The following is a 20,584-nucleotide window of genomic DNA, read 5'->3' on the forward strand; positions in this document are numbered from 1 at the left end:
TGTCATGACTTACCTGGACCACTTATTGAGATGTGCCGCTAAGTACATCAGTTGTTATATGAGGTGAAAAGCAGACGAGTGCCATTAAGAAAATAAAAAGCAATGTATTTACATTCAAACTGTTTACAGACCTAAAACAACTATCCTGGTTTGATGCAAGAAATTAAATTGGTATTGATCATGAAGCATGTAATTGCCAAGGTAGAATATTGGGTGTTTGTCTTCAGATAAATATTTTACTTAACTTTTTTTTTTACAACTCACAGGATATAGATACCTTGCTCTGAGAGGCTATCAGGATAAGGTAAGACCCAGATGCAGACCGTGTTAAAGTAACAAAGTTTATTACCTCAGAGGCAAAGGTACAGGACGGCAGGCATGCTCAGGGGCCGGCAGAGTGGTCAGGCGGGTGAGTTCAGGGTCAGGACAGGCAAGGGTCAAAAACCAGGAGGGCGAGAAAAAGAGTCTGGGAACTGGGGAAAAAAAACAGGAGCTGACAGGACAAATGCTGGTATGCTTGACAAACAAGACGAACTGGAAACAAAAAAACCCAGAAAACACAGGTATTAGTACACAGGGAAGGATGGGCGACACCTGGAGGGGGGTGGAGACAAGCACAAAGACAGGTGAAACAGATCAGGGCGTGACAGAGGCATTCAGTTAATCAGTGGGTACCCGTCTCTCCTGTAAAAGTAGTTATGCACAGTGGGTTCCCTTCTCTAAAACTATTTGGTCTCAGTGAAATTTACGTTATTATAAAAGAATTAAAGACAAGCATTTCATAAACTGAAATAAAGTTTAAACTTGTAATAAGTATTTTAAAACGGTAAACTTTTATCATATGATTCATTTTGAGTACTGTGTAATAAGTATTGTAAATAATCATGTCCCTGGGTGGGATCGAACCATGTCTCAAAACAAGGCAGAAAAGGTCACAAATCTTGCTACGGCTATACACGACTGGCCGGCCCCCGAGGGCTGGTGTTGCCTATCCCTATTCTGAACAAACCAACATTTCTCTGCCACTCATTTTGTCTTTGTCATATTTCTCTACACTTGACATTTCTTGGGACACAATGTGAGGACTGGAAGAGGCATTTCTGTTTCCATTGAGTGCAGAACATCTTCCTTGGGCTGTGTGTGTAGTTGTGGGGCAGGGTAGCTAGCAGACTAACGGGCTAATGCAATGCTCAATTAGCCTTTACGGAATAGGTACCATTGTATGCTGAGAGTCGGGAAGCAAGTTCAGGGAGTGAATACGTTTAATAAACAACTGAACATGAACAAAACAAGAAACACGAACAGCGCACCGACATGAAACAATTTTGCCTGGGGAAGGAACGAAAAGGAGTGACATAAATAGGGCAGGTAATCAAGGAGGTGATGGAGTCCAGGTGTCAATAAGCGCTGGTGCGCGTGGCAATAGTGACAGGTGTGCGTAATAATCAGTAGTCTGGTGACCTCGAGGCCAGAGAGGGAGTATACGTGACAGTACCCCCTCCCTGACGTGCGGCTTCAGCTGTAGGACGCACACAACAGGGATGATCCCGGGGATCAGGTGTGGACCGGCCACCTCTGCCGAAGCGCGGAACCTGTCGAGCCGGCTGGGGCGCCCGGCGACCTAGAGCGCCAAAGAAGGAGCAGACGAAACAGCACCCCCTCTCCGACGCACGGCTTCAGCAGCAGAACGCCGACCAAAGGGACGTTCCCGAGGATCAGGAGTGGACGGGTCGCCTCCGTAGAGGCACAGGAACCTGACGAGCAGCCTGCAGCGCTCGAGCCTGGCGAGACAGCTGTGGCATGGGAGCCTGCCAAGCCCACCGAGTCTTGAAAACCTGACAAGCTAGCCAAGGCATGGAAGCCTGACAAGCTAGCTGAGACATCCTCAGTAGACTCGGCAACAGACGCTTGACCCGCCAACCGAGTCTTGACACCCCGATGTACCGGCATAAAAGCCTGAAGAGCCGGCTGAGGCATCCTCGGTTGCTCTGGCAGCGGAACCCAGACCCGACTCACCAACACAAAAAAACATTCCCTGATGCTTACCTTTGTTGAGGTGTTATTCTGTAACATTGTACGCTGAGAGTCGGGAAGCAAGTTCAAGGAGTAAATACATTTAATAAATAAGAAAACACAAATAGCGCACCGACATGAAACAGAAACAATAAACCCTGGGGCAGGAACCAAAGGGAGTGACATAAATAGGGCAGGTAATCAAGGAGGTGATGGAGTCCAGGTGTCCTTTGCCCAGGCCTGCTCTAGAGCCAACCCTGCTCACCCCTTCAAAGTAGGAGGATACATATGCAAATAAAAGATGACTGGTCATTGGTCAGAATAATCAGATCAGATTGTGATGTCATGCTGTGGGCCAAAAACTCCATCCCAACTGAAGAGACTGAAATTCCAGGCATTTCTTTTTTAAGCTCTTACACTAAAAGGGCATTATCATAATTTTCACAATTTCTGAGTTATTTTGACCACATAGTGCGAAAATGTCATAAAAAAATGGCACTGCCCCTTTAAAGGAATTGCTGTCCCAAAATTAGAAACATACACTACTCGCCTCAAGTACAGTGGCAGTGTAGTGGATTGTGGCTACTTCCATTTTGTGATGCTTTGGCTCTCCCCTTTCTGGAGACTTGGAGGCAAATATCACAGGCTAATTCTCAGACACACAAGTTAATCACTTTGGTTAGTGTGATGCCCTAAGGGCAAATGAAGTGTTATTTTATGGGGGATCACTATGTCTACTCTAAAGAGTAGTCATAAATGCCTTTCCACAAGTTGCCAGACATGGTGTTTTATGTTTACACAATGTGATGATGTCAGAAAAAGCCGTGCCCTAACATGTGGGAGGCACTCTTTTCAGGTTATTCGACCAGAGTATACTTCCTCTCTAAAGTCCACTTGCAGCCATAAAGGCAGAGGAAAAACAAATACTCTAAAAGGCAACAACTGTGGGCGAAATCAGTAATACATTTTAAAAGCTTCCCTATTGGAAGATAGTCTGTAAGAGACATCAAAGTGCCTGGGCATTATGGATTAAGGTAACATTTTGACATCAAGCAATTTTTTTCCCATGATTGACCCCAGTATGTGAGGGGTCATTATTAAATCATATTATCTACTGTTGTTAAGGTTTATTTATGAATGCATATTTGAATAACACACAGTTACAGTATGTCTGTTTTCAGCTGCTATACAAACCTCTGTCCATTTTAACATAACTAAACAAGCTAATGTTTAGTTCACTTATTGGGGCGGTTAAGCTGATAAATAATTCACTTTTTAATAAAAGCACCAAATTTGGCAGAGATGCTGTTTTATGTACCCTTAAAATAATTAGATATGGAGCCACCCCAGATTTGGCCCCTGGGGTCAAGGCAGCCATATTTCAAAATGGCCCGTACTGGTGTACCACTATTTTACAAACCTTTAATATACAAAAAGTTATGGCCTATAATTCTTGGCCTGGATCTCCGGAAAACCTAAAGATTTTGCAGTTACACACAGTATAATACAACGAGGGTCAGACGGAAATACAGCAGTCGTGTAGGCCAAATTGTAGAAAAACAATATTTATGGGATTGCATCTCCAGCGGAGGTGATTTTGAACACCCTGCCCTGAACCTTAGTCACTGTTACTATCCGGCTACCACCCGGTGCTCTACCCTTCACCTTAGAGACTGCTGCCCTATGTACAGTATATAGTCATTGAACACTGGTCACTTTAATAATGTTTACATACTGTTTTACCCACTTTATATGTAAATACTGTATTCTAGGCAAGGCTCGTCCGTTATAACTACTGCTGTAACACACCTTTTATATTCATATACTGTCCATACTGTCTGTACATACATATTGTATATACAGTGCCTTCGGAAAGTATTCAGACCCCTTGACTTTTTCCATGTTTTGTTACGTTACAGCCTTATTCTAAAATGGATTAAGTAAAACAATTCCTTCAGCAATCTACACGCAATACCCCAAATACACTGTATTTCTGATAATTTGATGTTATTTTAATGGGCGAAAAAATGTATTTTCTTTCAAAAACAAAGACATTTCTAAGTGACCCTGTCACATCTGCTCCTGGCACGCCCTCTACTGCTCATCATGTGTCTCCTTGACCTGCCACCGCTCCCCCAGTACTCTCTCCCTCTCCCTCTCCCTCTCTCTCTCTGTTGTGTGTGTGATTGTATGGGCGGAGACAGGTGTGCTGGAGTCAGAGCAGATCCCCACCAGCTGCAACCTGTTCCATAATCAAGACCTCTACATGTACTCAGCCCTGCCACTTCCACGCTGCTAGATCGTAATCTCTGCTCAGTCAGTCTATGTTTTTAGCCGTGTGTTACTATTCAGAGCCTGTTATCTGTATGTTCCTGGTTTCCCTTGCCTGTTGCTGTTTTCCTCTCCGCTACAGTTCTGCCTGCTCTGGCTCTGGTCCCTGTCTCCAGTCCCACATCTCGTCATCCTGCTACTCTGTCCTGGATTCCCCACTCGACTACTCCCTTGGATTCCCCTCTGGACCTGCTTACCCTGTCTCAACCCCTCTCGCTCCAGCCTCAGCCTCCACACCTGGTTTCCAGCAACCTGCCCAAGCTTCCCCTGACCTGCACTCCATCTCCCCCTGTGTTTTAATAAATACCTTGGTTACTTCATCCCAGTCTCCTCGTCTGAGTCCGCTCTTGGGTTCCACTCCGCATAACAGACCCCAAACTTTTGAACGGTAGTGTGTGTGTGTACATTCCTGCAAATCGTAATGTTACGAATGCCAATTCGTACAATATGTTATGAATTTGCAAGTGCTTAAGATCCCGTTCAATCTACTTATTGAATGTGGGCATTGTTCTAATATTCCGTACTCTGACATTGCTTGTTTATATTTTTTGGAGTTGTGTGTATTGTTAGGTATTACTGTGCAAGCTAGAAACATAAGCATTTCACTGTACCTGCGATAACATCTGCAAAATATGTGTATACGACCAAAAATATGATTTTATTTTATGTTGAGGTAGCCCTGCCTGGGATTTAATAATATTATTTTGGTCTACTGGATAAGACGTTGGGTTCCCCAGTGGGAGACTGGGGTTCACCTCCTACATGAGCATTTAAATTAATGGCTAATAAAGCTACTTTGCAATGCAAAGAGCCATTGAGTTAGAATTGTTTACAATTTTTGTGGAACATTTCTAAAGCTGTGCTTCAATCAGACAAGAACTGTGGCTGGCACATCTTTTACTTTCAACCCATTTCATGAACAAATCCTAGAAACCGCTGCACTTCCTTTACCGTGGTGGGAGTCGGCCAATTACGCACGGCTGTAATGCGGTCACTCTCCATCTCCACCCCTGAAGTGGAAATGCGGTACCCTAGGAAGGAGACGGACTGTTGGAAAAACAGGGATTTCTCAGCCTTGACGTACAGGTCATGCTCCAACAGTCGACCAAACACCCTGCGCACCAGGGACACATGCTCGGCACGTGCAGCGGAGTATATCAGAATGTCGTCGATATACACCACTACACCCTGCCCGTACAGGTCCTGGAAAATCTTGTCTACAAAGGCCTGGAAGACTGATGGAGCATTCATCAACCCGTACGGCATGACGAGGTACTCATAGTGCCCTGAGGTGGTACTAAATGCCGTCTTCTACTCGTCCCCCTCCCGGATACGCACCAGGTTGTAAGCGCTCCTGAGATCCAATTTTGTGAGGAAGCGCGCCCCGTGCATTGACTCGATCGCACTAGCTATGAGAGGCAACGGGTAACTGTACCTCACAGTGATTTGGTTGATGCCTCGATAGTCAATACACGGGCGCAGACCTCCATCCTTCTTCTTCACAAAAAAGAAACTTGAGGAGGCAGGTGAAGTGGAGGGCCGAATGTACCCCTGCCCCAGAGATTTGGAGACATATGTGACTCCTGGAAAGTGCTGGGTCTACCAGATTTATCGCACAATCCCCCCGTCGATGGGGTGGTAATTGAGTCGCCTTCTTTTTACAGAAGGCGAGAGCCAAATCGGCATATTCAGAAGGGATGCGCACGGTGGAGACCTGGTCTGGACTTTCCACCGTAGTCGCACTGACAGAAACCCCTAAACACCTCCCCGAGCACATTCGTGACCACCCCGTGAGAACCCTCTGTTGCCACGAAATAGTGGGGTGATGACAGGCCAACCAGGGTAAGCCCAGCACCATGGGAAACGCAGGAGAATCAATAAGGAATAGACTGATTCTCTCCTTGTAACCCTCCTGCGCAACCATGCCCAGTGGAGCGGTGGCCTCCCTAATTAGCCCTGACCCTAATGGTTGACTATCTAGGGCATACACAGGGAAGGGCATATCCACAGGAACAATGGGGATCCCTAAACTATGAGCAAATGATCTGTCAATAAAATTCCCAGATGCGCCGGAATCTACGAGCGCCTTACGATGGGAATGCGGGGAAAACTCAGGAAAATGAATAAACAAAAACATGTGAGCAATAGGGTGCTCTGGGTGAGCCTGGTTCCGACTCACCTGGGGTGACACGAGTATGCCGTGCCTCGTGCCTCGACTCCCAGAGGAACCTCCCCAGCACCGACCGGCAGTGTGCCCTCTGCGGCCACAGATGGTGCATGGAACGGCCCCTCCTCCGGCCCCTCCTCTGGACTCGCTCCTCAACCCCTACTGCAGGGGCACCTGCTCCTGCTGACTCCATTCCTTTTTGGTGTGTGTTTCTGTCAAGGCTGTGGGTAACTGGTGAAAGGAGACAGGCGCAGGAGAGCTGAGATGCGTGGACAAGGTATTTAATTCAAGAAAACACCAGTATAAACACAATACTATGGTGCTGGAAAAATACCTGTACCACAAAATAAATTACGTAATAACAAAACCCGGTAACAATATACCAGCCGTCAGATACAGCCTTACAATAAAACAAACATGCACACAAACATGGGGGAAACCAGAGGGTTAAATAATGAACATGTAATGGGGGAATTGAAACCAGGTGTGTAGAAAACAAAGACCAAACAAATGGAAAAGGAAAAGTGGCTCGGTGATGGCTAGAAGGCCGGTGACGTCGACCGCCGAACGCCACTCGAACAAGGAGAGGGACCGACTCCGGCGGAAGTCATAACATCCTCTCACTATGGAGAACCAGCCTCAGAACATTAAACATGCAATAAAGGGACTTTGGAACAATGGTTTCCGTCAGCCACAATGGTGGTCATGACGATAGATGGAATATGAAAATGAATGTCATTTTTATCTGGTTATTAAAGGTTAAAGGAAGATGTTATTACGGAAACATTGTAACTTTAAGAGTTTTCCTAGTATATGCTTGATGTTTATACATTGTACGTTGTGTGGAAAATGTTCAAATCAAAGAGAATGTTTTGGTAAAGATGAAATGTGATGTTAGTTGTCTAAAATTGGATTGGAGTTCAATCTAGACCTTGCCTCTTAACTTGGTACGCCCAGAGAATTGCCTTAACCTGTTGAGGACAGACGTTCCGCTAGCGGAACCCCGTTCCGCCTGCGGAACCCCTAGCCAACAGCCAATGGCATCGCACAGCGCGAAATACAAAACCAACTAAAATACCACAATTCAATTTTCTCAAACAATCAACTATTTTACACCATTTTAAAGATTAGACCCTCACAAAAACCAAAACCACAGCTAAATGCAGCACTAACCTTTGATGATATTCATCAGATGACACTCCTAGGACATTATGTTATACAATACATGCATGTTTTGTTCAATCAAGTTCATATTTATATCAAAAACCAGCTTTTTACATTAGCATGTGATGTTCAGAACTAGCATACCACCGAAAACTTCCGGTGAATTTACTAAATTACTCATGATAAACTTTCACAAAATACATAACAATTATTTTAAGAATTATAGATATTGAACTCCTTTATGCAATCGCGGTGTTAGATTTTAAAATAGCTTTTCGGCGAAAGCACATTTTGTAATATTCTGAGTACATAGCTCGGCCATCACGGCTAGCTATTTTGACACCCACCAAGTTTGGGACTCACTAAACTCAGAATTACTATTAGAAAAATTGGATTACCTTTGCTGTTCTTCGTCAGAATGCACTCCCAGGACTTCTACTTCAACAACAAATGTTGTTTTGGTTCCAAATAATCCATAGTTATATTCAAATAGCTCCGTTTTATTCGTGCGTTCAGGTCACTATCCGAAGGGTGACACGCGAGCGCATTTCGTGACAAAAAATTCAAAATATTCCATTACCGTACTTAGAAGCATGTGAAACGCTGTTTAAAATCAATTTTTATGCTATGTTTCTCATAAAATAGCGATAATTTTCCAACCGGGCAACGTTGTATTCATTCAAAGGCTGAAAGAAAAAAATGGAGAATTCTCGTGAACGCACCTCTCAGTCTCACTGTCCCCAGCCTGACCACTTACAAATTCTCCTGCTGTTCTTCGCCCAGAGATAGCAGACACCCCATTCCACTTTCTGGCGGCTTTAGAGAGCCAATGGAAGCCTTAGAAAATGTCACGTTACAGCACAGATGCTGTATTTTCGATAGAGATGCAACAGAAGGACAACAAATTGTCACTTCCTGTATGGAATCTTCTCAGGTTTTGGCCTGCCATATGAGTTCTGTTATACTCACAGACACCATTCAAACAGTTTTAGAAACTTTAGAGTGTTTTCTATCCAAATCTACTAATTATATGCATATTCTAGTTTCTGGGCAGGAGTAGTAACCAGATTAAATCTGGTACGTTTTTTATCCGGCGGTGAAAATACTGCCACCTATCCCAAAGAAGGCGGTTACGCCCACTTCTGACCCGTGGGTATAAGACATGTGAGTTAAGAATTAACATATCAGACTAAGTGACCCGTGCTGCAGCTAAGGTCTGAAAAGTCAACGAACCCAAAACGCAACACAAGGTTGAAGACAAAGAAATCTTTTTTCTACCCATGCTACGGATGAGTAGCTGTGTCTAAGCGGGTGAACTCAAGCCGGACCACCCGGTCTCCATTCCCCATCGAATCGTGGTATCTACACTATTTCCATTCCTACGTGGTATCTACACTGTTTCCATTCCTACGCTGTGAGCTCTGAGCTACAGAGCTGGCTGTCCTCTGAAGATCCCTTTCAGAACAAGGGCGAGGAATCAGAGAGTTGCACCAAACAGAGAGTTGCACCAGAGAAGAGCGTCATTGAGAAGCCTAAACGGTCCACACGCGGAGTATCCACGGAGACCTTCAACACGTAATTACATCATTATATTCTGACCCATAAGAGCGGCAGTTCGGGGCAAGGTTAGGGTTCAAATAAGCATAGTTGACAAATGCACCCAAATGTATGTTTCTCTCGTGTACTTTCTCTTTTTCTCTGTTTTTGAAATCTCCATTTTGGGTAACACGCGTCATAGTGTGTTGGCCCGTTATACTAAGGTCTAATCAATAGCCTAGACTGTGATTTTGTGTATGTGTATCTTTTATTATCATTTTAGCTTTCTAGTAAATAAATAATCAACTAAGATTGGTGTGGTACGAACTCATTGGTGGGACCCGGGTTTGTGCAGATTCCCTTATTATACGACGTTCAGAATGAGACTGTAGAGGAAATTGATTAATTAGCGACTGTTGTAAAATCGATATTCTGATATTCTTGAGTTAATTTGGGAAATAGAAACTCAATAAAAGCAAATTTTCCCATGGTGCCCCAGGTTAATGAGTTAATAATTGCCTGATTAATTTAATCATGCAATTGTAACCCGTTAATCATTCGATGAGCAAGGTCACGACACTGTACAACCAATTCTGTATATCAACCAATAGCAGGCATGTTACAAAAATGTTGGGAGATGTACACAAGGGTCTCTAAACTATAATTAAGCAACAAGGCCCAAGGGGGTGTGGTATGATGGCCATTATAAACTGGGTGGTTCGAGCCCTGAATGCTGATTGGCTGACAGCCTTGGTATAAGGTATGACAAAACATTTATTTTTATATATATATATACCACGGCTAAGGGCTGTATCCATGCACTCTGCTTTGCGTCGTGTGTAAGAACAGCTGTTAGCCGTGGTATGTTGGCTATTTACACAATGGGTGGGTCTAATCCTGAATGCTGATTGGTTAAAACCGCATTCCAGCGGTTTCTATTCCACAAATTGCCACCGGCTATGACGTTAAAATGGCTATTTACTCTGTTCCATCTCACTGCGCAATCCATTTTCTCGTCAACCCAGCAACTTATTTTTAACATCTTATTTTACCAGGTAAATTGACTGAGAACACATTCTCATTTACAGCAACGACCTGGGGAATAGTTACAGGGGAGAGGAGGGGGATTATAAACTTAATCTCCACTATAAAAAGCATCTAGACATTATCTCACTTTTTTTTTTAGACTAACATTTCGTTTTCAATAGCGGAGATTTGCATAAACCTTGCTTTCTGTCACTCCGACATTTGCAACATTGTTTCAATATTCAAATTCGATCTGCTGACCCATCATAATGAATGTGTCGAGAGTCGAGATGAGACAGACAGGCAGGCAGCGTTTCTTATCCAGTCGAAATTATGATTCAGCTGTCATCATTTTTATGGATATATACCAAAAAAAATGTAGTTGAAAAAAGCTAAAACGAAACGCAGGTAATTTGCAGTCTTTCCAGCTTCAGTTTGAAGTGATTGTGTTACTGTAGCTGTGTTGTTGGCTAGCTCATCTGAACAACATTGTCCTGACGAGTGAGCACATTTTCTATGCCAGGTGAAATCGCGCCTCATCAGTTTATAGTGATGGATGTATCCAAATAAATGTCACTAGAAAACAGCTTAAACAAATGCAAATGCAGCTACTTTGCTGTTATTCTGGCTGCACTTTTTTGACATTACTGTAAGTTAGCCTGTAGTTGACTAGCTAGCAAGCAAGGGATAAGAACGGCAATGGAACATTTAGAACGAACGACCTCGTCTCGGGCCTAACAACACCCGTACCAATATATCCTCCAACACCGGCTTCTCAGGCATTATCACTTAAGTATCACACCCCCTCGGGCCTTATTGCTTAAATTTACTACAGCTAAGGGTTTGTAACAATGGTTAATATAATAACACAGTTAATGTAATAACTTTCTCTGCTTAATGTAACAAGTTAATATGTTATCCAGTGGTTAATAGGTTATCAGGTGAGTCACAACTTTTTGGATGAATAATGTAATAACTTCAACCGATCATGTAATAACATACCAAAATCTATGTTTTTATGTATTACTTACCTCTATTTGATGCACATACCACCACTAACCACCAATTACAAACGCAAACAAACTCATGCACATCTTACAGGAATACTCATACATAGGCTGCATTTACACAGGCAACCCAATTCTGGTCTTTTAGCCAATCAGATCAAATTAAGAACCAATTAGTGTAAATATCAGAATGGGGACGCAGCCTTAGAGACACACTCACAAGAACACACTGAAATGTACACACACGCACAACAGTGTGACACTGTTTTTTTACTTGTTCTATAAGATATACTGAAAGTGGAATTTATATCGAAACATTTCTCATTCTGTTCCAAAATGGACCTAGTTATGACACCTTTTTTTTTAAACTAAAAGTCATCAACACAAGAAAGTATGATCTTCCTGATCATCTCACTTAACAGTAAAACAGACGTATCTATCCGATTGAAATGATTACCTGTAATCTGATATTGTAATTGTGGGTCATGTTTGTTGTTGTTCCACATTTATTTCTGTCTTTGTCATGGCTCGTTCGATTCTATCAAAAATGTTAATTGGCTCAACAACCAAATGTTTACATTTTTTTGCTGTGGATTTCAACATACCCACAATTTACGGTCAAATCTGTGCACACAAACATTTTACAAAAGAGGCCCCTGGTCCCCATCCAGGGAGCAAGTAGCACCAAGCCTGTTTAGCTTCAGAAGCAAGCCACTCTGTTGATGTATGGGGATAGGGCTGAGGAAACCGCTTTCATATTAATAGACAGTGCTGTAGATGCAAGAACAATCCATGACAGCCCCATTGATCATTTTAAAAAGAAGCTACACAAAGTCTCTGTCTTACCCAGCTGACTGATGCGCATCTCAATGTTCAGTGTCTGAAGGGTCTCTCTGCTCTAACTCTCTCTGAGACTTTAATACTGCCTGCCACATATGAATATTTATAAACGTCATAGGTGAGAAAAAAGTGTCTGCCACTTCTTAAAGGCCCAGTCCTGTAAGGGTGTGTTGAGCAAGAAGGAAAACATCTACTGTGTCTGTGATAAATCGAATGATTCTACATTACAATCTCATACTATATCACACACGCACATGACAACTCAATAAACACACGCGCAACGTGCACCCACACAGATGTGTACACACACACACTAAAGTTTGACACCGTTTTTTTACTTGTTCGGGTATGTCATACTAAAGGGGTTTGAAAAATACATCTTGCGATGCACATGGACACATCATCAGTGATATAATGTGGTGTCATTGGGTGTTTCGGGTCTTTCAACATCAGACACCCTCGCCCAGGTGACCCAGCTGGGGTTGATCAAGCCCCGACATGTGTCCAAGTAGCACTGTCACTCACTGATCATTTCTCTTGATCCACAGCCACATAGAGGCTCTATCGGCTGCCTCTATGGCGGTCTTGATGGAATTCCGCCTGTTGGTCCCTGCGATGACCACACTGACACACACACATACAAACAAACACACGTTCTCAGGTAACACTATACTTGATTATAGATAGGCATTCATAGCACCTTTAGTGGAGAGAGATTTTCTAAATAAAAGTTTCATTGTACAACTGAAACTTGTATTTTTGATGTCACATTATTCAACCCCTGACACACCAAACACACAACAGGCTGTGTATCATGATGAGTAACCTTGCTTGAGACCTTGTGGTGCACAGGAGACCAGGGTTAGTATCCAGTCTGTGCCAGGATGGGTCTCTGTTAGGAAGGGGAAGCCAAATGGGGGTGAAGTGTAACAGGTAGTTTGGTGTTGAGTAACCCTGTGTGATACCTGAAGACTTGCGTTAGTTCCTCCAAGATAAAGAAGATTACACCTTGGAACCGTTTTGTGGTTGTGCCTTGCTCAAGGGAACAACATTTTACATTTTAGCAGACACTTATCCAGAGCAACTTACAGTAGTGAGTGCATACATTTTCATATTTTTTTTATATTAGTGCCCAGTGAGAATTGAACCCACAACCCTGGCGTTAAAAGCACCATGCTCTACCAACTGTGCTTCAACGGCAAGAAATAGCATCTACGATTAGATACCAGCAACCTTCCAGTTGCAGGGTCACATCCACCAGATTTTCCCCATCAGGCCCAGAATTTAAACCAGCATAGTTCAGCAAGGTAACAAGAGGCACAGGTTTGAACTCAGTGGATAACACCAGCAACTGTCTGGTTCACCCCCCCCCCCCCCCCCCCACACCCCTGATTGTTTATGTCAGCCTTGGGATTCAAACTGGCAACCTTCCAGTTACTGGCCGGCCACTCTAACCTCTTTAGGTATCAAGACAGGTTACTCAACACCAAAGCATGGTTTACAGAGCCACCTTCGTTACGCTCCACCACCCATTTCACCTTCTCCTCACAAATCTGGGTCACGGCACTAATGGGACAGACTGGTTTCTAACTGGTTTCTAACCTAGGTCTTCTTCAGGCCACAATGCTGATAAGTTTAAGCATAGGCAAAATCTCAGTCTTCTGATCTAAGCTCTCAGACAAGTTTACTCCATACCTACATCACTTTTTCAGGTGTCATCCCCCTACTGCCATGAGTAAGGCACTTTGCCCCTAAACTGCAAAGACTTTTCTGTGTTTGGTGTGTCATAGGGTTGGGTACTGTGACCATTATACACTGGACTTTTGTTTAGATATTTGTTTTGCCTTAGTATGTCTCTGTGTGATTTTGTCACATGCCTATGTGTGCCTGTGACAGTGGTGTGTCTTCATGGATGCCAGGCTTCTCCCCCCCAAAAAAATGTATCTTTCGTCTTTCTGTGTTTTATAATGTTCCTTAAATTTGCAACAGGCTGAATGTATCTCACCAGTGAAAGCATCCGAGCGAGCGAAACAGTGCCCCTCTGTCTTTGTATGTGTAGCCCATATATCTAATGCTGTCTAATTATATCTAATTTGGTTAAAAATAGTATGACATTGTTGCCGCACGTAGAATTGGATGCAAAGGAAGTCAGCGAGCATTTGGCCTCCCTTGATAAAAAAGTATAAAATAATAGCCAATCTGCGTTGAGATAAACTGTGTGTGCTCAACTGTGAATGGTCCTAGCGCACCAAAAGAAAGTGTCAAGGGAAGCCAGTTTGGATTTGACTTCATACCAATCACCTCAAAAGCAAAACATCGTTGACAGAAAAAACTTGAATTGTTACATCTCGTTGTGTCGTTGTCCCCTGGTGGCTAGCTAGGTAGCTAGAATTGTCCCTTTACTAAATTAGCCATGGATATGGATGGAAATAGGGATTTGGTCTTGTGGTTTTACTTAATTCTCCATACTGGCCAATGAATATTATGGCGGTTCTGATCCAACCATAAATTCATACATTGCGCCCCTGACCTGAGAGGGATGAAGTTCAATATGTAGCTAGATGTAGTAGGCTAATGTTAACTAGTTGGCTCATCGTTGCCCATGAACAGAAGTTAGGCTATCGAGCAAGCACTTTAGCCATGTAGCTCAGGACAACAAAAACTAAAAGCGTGTACTGTATGACAGAGTCATAGAACGTTTCGTCAACATGAAAGAGAGGAGGATGGCATTGACGCTTCTCTACAAATAGGGTGAGTCAACGTGTTTTTTCTACTTGTACGAATGCACACACGCACACGCACACACACAGAAATCAAATCCATGGACAGCAACATCGTATTTAGCTTATGTTGACTGGACCAAATGGTTTTTGGTATCTTTTAGTTGTCACCGTAATAAACTAAACATAGGTGATTTGATTATGTTAAAAAATAATATGTTGAAATGGTGCTGGATTAGTGGAGGCAGCTCCTGTTTTCTTTGTTTTCTTAACTCTCCATGGTTAATCAATAGTTGTTTAGTAGTCCAAAAATGTTGGTAACATTAACTTGCTTGAGCATGCTGTTTGTTACATGCTATATGCTTTGTGGACATCACCGGACAGAGGTTGCTCTCCGGTTTTGTGATGAAACAAAGGTGTGGTTGAATTTGTTGTGCAACTGTGTCTTCTTATTGTCTTAGCCTTAGGCCCATATGTCACGATGGCAAGGCATATGAACTAACAGGTTATAGAGCAAACAACGCAATTATCACAACACATAAGTTGTAATATGGCTTTTTTTTCTGGCTTGGCTTCCCCAGTCAATTTACCCAGGCACCGCTACTGGCCTGTGAGTGTTTGTAATGCATGTTGAGTCTGTATGTGTTGGTACCAGTATGTGTGTTTTGGTAAACACTTTAAATGAAGATGGTATACACAATGCATACATAACACCTTTATGAAACCATTAAAAACTCCTTTGTGGATGTTGCAGTATCATTCATAATAACCTCCATAACACATTTATACAACATCATTCACATGTAACATTCAAAAATCAGGAACAGCGTCAGCACCGGGTAAACATAACGACATACGTACATTAATCCTGAAGCAGGGAACAGAGCTTGGGAACAGACAGATATAGGGGAGTTAATGACACAGGTGATTGAGTCCAGGTAATTCCAATAATTGCTGATGCGCGTGACGAGGGAAAGCAGGTGTGCGTAATGATGGTGGCAGGAGTGCGTAATGCTGGGGAGCCTGGCGCCTTTGAGCGCTAGGGTGAGAGGGCGGGAGCAGGTGTGACACCTCTTCAATGATTATCCCATAGGCCTATACATTATGGATAATAATAATGATAACGGGGGGGGGGGGGGGGGGGTAGTTCAAAAATGTACCCCAAAAGGCTCTTCAAAAGGTTATTCAAGGAACTTATAGGGGTTCCCACATATTTTCAATTTGAAGAACCCCTAAAGGATACTCCAGGAACCTTTTGTTTTTAGAGTGTATAGGCAATGTGGGAGCTGATGGTAGAGCCTAATACCCCATGTGTCTTCCATGCAGGCATTGTGAGACAGTCCATTGGGCTTTTGTTATGTGGTAGAAAAAAACGGACAAGCAAGTTGGCTGGAGGGAAGCAGGTGGAGTGTGAAAGAGGTGGGTTGTGATACTAAAATCGCATGTCTGCTCATCAAAACAGAAATGACACAGCACCACCTATAGGGCTAGGCTATTAGTGACCATGTAACAATGCTGTGTTTATTTTGGTGCTGCTCTGGGTCGGTGTCGTCTTACAGATAGGTTATCTCCAGTAGAGGATAATTCCATAAGGCAACAGCGACATCCCTTGACAAGTTTGTAGTTTGAGTTTTAAAATTTGCGAAAAGGTAAATCCCATGAACGCAATGTATGATTTAATTCAAACGAATAAAGCACTGCAGTGTCTGCATAAATGCAAATTCACTAACTAAAATGTTAATTTAAATCATGTATGTGAATGTTCTGTTTGTTATTGTGTAATTTAGGCTATTTAAACGTAATTAAGTCAATTTAAGGATGTGAGTGACAGTCCGTGTAATGCCTGCGCATGCAGCTTATAAATCATGCAAGACAATCATTTAGCCTAGGCTACTCAAGGCTACATCAGGGGTTTTCAAACTTTTCTTCCACAGGGACCCCCGTCCAAGCAAACCGGCGACCCAGGGAATTAAAATTTATAGGTTTGGTAGACAGTTTCATTATTTGACCTCCCCACATAATAATTGGAAGAGGAAGTGTAAATTCTAACATACCTTTCTAACTAATAGGCTATCATTGCAGTGGAGAGACATATTACTGTTGTAATGCTAATGATCTGCAATTCTACACATTTTTCCATTGAGCTGAGAGAACATTTTGCAGATTTGAAGGTAATTTCTAGCAATTCTACACAGTTTCACCTGGAGCTGAAAGACAATTTTGTGGTTTTAAAGCCAATTTCCTGCAATTCTATGCATTTTGCCATAGCTAATGCTGTGTTCCTTTACTCAAACAACAAAATTAATGAGCATGTGTCATGTATACCCGTTTTTAATTTTCGATTCTCCCTGACTGTCTAGTCTTTATTTGATTGTTAGTTCTCAAAGATGGTATTATTAAAAAATATACTGTATATAGTTTTTTCTATCTTTTCTGCATGCTTTCTATCTGGCCACGAATCACAATTTGAAAACCCCTGGGCTACACTGTACTACAATATAGGATCAGGGAAGGGAGCATGGCAGTACCAGCGGCTAGATATGGAGTTTCCTGAGGTCCCACATGAAGATGGAATTCAAGTTGGAGGCCCAGGCAAGGAAGAGGGTGGATGGCGGGAAGAAGCAGAAGGGTGCGAGGTGCAAACACAAACTGCGAAAGAGAAGCAGAGTACTTTCTCCTTTGGGTCAAGTTCAGGACAGAAAATGGTATGTTACGCGCCTGAAAACACAGCAGTCGACAGATAGTGAACTTGAAATTGAACCTGACAAAAGTGAGGAGGAAGAACCTGCGTCGTCAGGTGAGGTGAAGGCTTCCGAATCTCACCCTAATGATCAGGAAAATGCTCGGGATGACTGTGGCCCAGTGGGTGTACGATTCGTGGAGAAAGTCGATCCATGCCTTTTGGATGATCTGTTAATGGAAGGAGTTGGGTTCTGTCAATTCAATCAAAGTATCCTGAGGATAATTTTTCTGTGTGTCAACTGCTCATAGGGAGAGGGCGATTCGAGACTCGGGATGAAAGCAGTGTCTTGCCACCGGACCTGCTTTGCTCTCCGGAGCAGAGCGCCACTGAAAGGAGTGATCACTGGGGTGTGGTTAAGTTGGATCGACCGAAGTTTGGGATCCCTGTTGTCTGTGATGCGTGCCATTTGGTGCAACACAGACGTTTGGTGCAATGGGGGTGGCAATGTTGCTGGGGATCAGATATGTCCACAAGTGAGACAGATTGAAGTTTCTAGGGTGAGAGCAGTGCAGAATGTGTCATATGGCGTCGTTTCATGGGCTCTTATCCAACCGTGTCATTTTTGTTTGTTTTTTCATTTTTTTTGTAACTTATTTTGTACATAATGTTGCTGCAACTGTCTCTTATGACTGAAAAGAGCTTCTGGAAATCAGAACAGCGATTACTCACCTTGAACTGGACGAAGAATTTCTCTTTAATGAGTCGGACGAGGGAGATTTACTCCAGACACCCGAACAGACCATCATTCCCGTCATTCGCAGGAGAAAGAGATGGAAAAAATATGGCAGAAAGAGATTGGGGTGCATTGTGAGGATCCGCCGAAGAGCGGCTAATCTGCCCTTGCCATCCGTACTAGTGGCCAACGTACAATCGCTGGGAAATAAATTGAATGAGCTAAAAGCACGTATATCCTACGGGACATTAAAAACTGTAATAGCGTATGTTTCACTGAGTCGTGGCTGAATGACAGCATGAATAACATACAGCTGGCGATTTATACACTGCATCAGCAGGATAGAACAGCAGCCTCTGGAAAGACAATGAGTGGTGGTCTATGTATATTCGTAAACAACAGCTGGTGCATGATATCCATAGGAAGTCTCAAGGTTTTTCTCGCCTGAGGTAGAGTATCTCATGATAAGCTGTAGACCACACTATCTACCTAGAGAGTTTTCATCTGTATTTTTCGTAGCTGTCTACATACCACCATAGACCGATGCTGGCACTAAGACCGCACTCAATGAGCTATATTACCGCCATAAGCAAAATAGAAAACGCTCATCCAGAGGCGGCGCTCCTAGTGGCCTGGGGACTTTAATGCAAGGAAACTTAATCCGTTTTACCTCATTTCTATCCGCATGTTAAATGTGCAACCAGAGGGGAAAAAAACTCTAGACCAGCTATACTCCACACACAGAGATGCGTGCAAAGCTCTCCCTCGCCTTCCATTTGGCAAATCTGACCATAATTCTATCCTCCTGATTCCTGTTTACAAGCAAAAAATTAAAGCAGGAAGCACCAGTGACTCGGTCAATAAAAAAGTGGTCAGATGAAGCTGATGCTAAGCTACAGCACTGTTTTGTTAGCACAGACTGGAATATGTTCCGGGATTCTTCCAATGGCATTGAGGAGTACACCACATCAGTCACTGGCTTCATCAATAAGTGCATTGATGACGTCATCCCCACAGTGACTGTGCATATATACCCCAACCAGAAGCCATGGATTACAGGCAACATCCACCATGAGCTAAAGGGTAGAGCTGCCGCTTTCAAGGAGCGAGACTCTAACCCGGAAGCTAATAAGAAATCCCACTATGCCCTCAGACGAGCCATCAAACAGGCAAGGCATCAATACAGGACTAAGATCTAATTGTACTACACCGGCTCCGACACTCGTCGGATGTGGCAGGGTTTGCAAACTATCACAGACTACAAAGTGAATCACAGCCAAGAGCTGCCCAGTGACACGAGCCTACCAGACGAGCTAAATTACTTCTAAGCTCGCGTCGAGGCAAGTAACACTGAAACATGCATGAGAGCACCAGACGACTGTAATCACGCAACTAACATTCACAAGGCCGCAGGGCCGTGTACTCCGAGCATGCGATGACCAACTGGCAAGTGTCTTCACTGACATTTTCTACCTCTCCCTGTCTGAGTCTGTAATACCAACATGATTCAAGCAGACCAACATAGTCCCTGTGCCCAAGAACACTAAGGTAACCTGCCTGTATGAAGTGCTTTGAAAGGCTGGTCATGGCTGACATCAACACCATTATCCCAGAAACCCTAGACACCCTAATTTGCATACCGCCCTAACTGATCCACAGATGATGCAATCTTTATTGCACTCCACACTGCCCTTTCACACCTGGACAAAAGGAACACCTATGTGAGAACGCTATTCATTGACTACAGCTCAGCGTTCAACACCATAGTGCCTTCAAAGCTCATCACTAAGCTAAGGACCCTGGGGCTAAACACCTCCCACTGCAACTGGATCCTGGACCTCCTGATGGGCAGCCCCCAGGTGGTAAGGGTAGGTAACAACACATCCGCCATGCTGAATGTAAACACGGGGGCCCCTAAGGGGTGCGTGCTCAGTCCCCTCCTGTACTCCCTGTTCACTCATGACTGCACGGCCAGGCACAACTCCAACACCATGTTTACGTTTGCTAATGACACAACAGTGGTAGGCCTGATCACCAACAACGACGAGACAGCATATAGGGAGGAGGTCAGAGACCTGGCCGTGTGGTGCCAGGACAACAACCTCTCCCTCAAAGTGATCAAGACTAAGGAGATGGACTTCAGGAAAAGGAGGACGAGCACGTCCCCATTCTCATCGATGGGGCTGTAGTGGAGCAGGTTGAGAGCTTCAAGTTCCTTGGTGTCTACATCACCAACAAACTAACATGGTCTAAGCACACCAAGACAGTCGTGAAGAGGGCACGACAAAACCTATTCCCACTCAGGAGACTTAAAAGATTTGGCATGGGTCCTCAGATCCTCAAAAAGTTCTACAGTTGCACCAT

Source organism: Salmo salar, chromosome 11, assembly GCF_965601325.2.
Source record: "Salmo salar chromosome 11, fSalSal1, whole genome shotgun sequence".
NCBI classification, from domain to species: domain Eukaryota; kingdom Metazoa; phylum Chordata; class Actinopteri; order Salmoniformes; family Salmonidae; genus Salmo; species Salmo salar.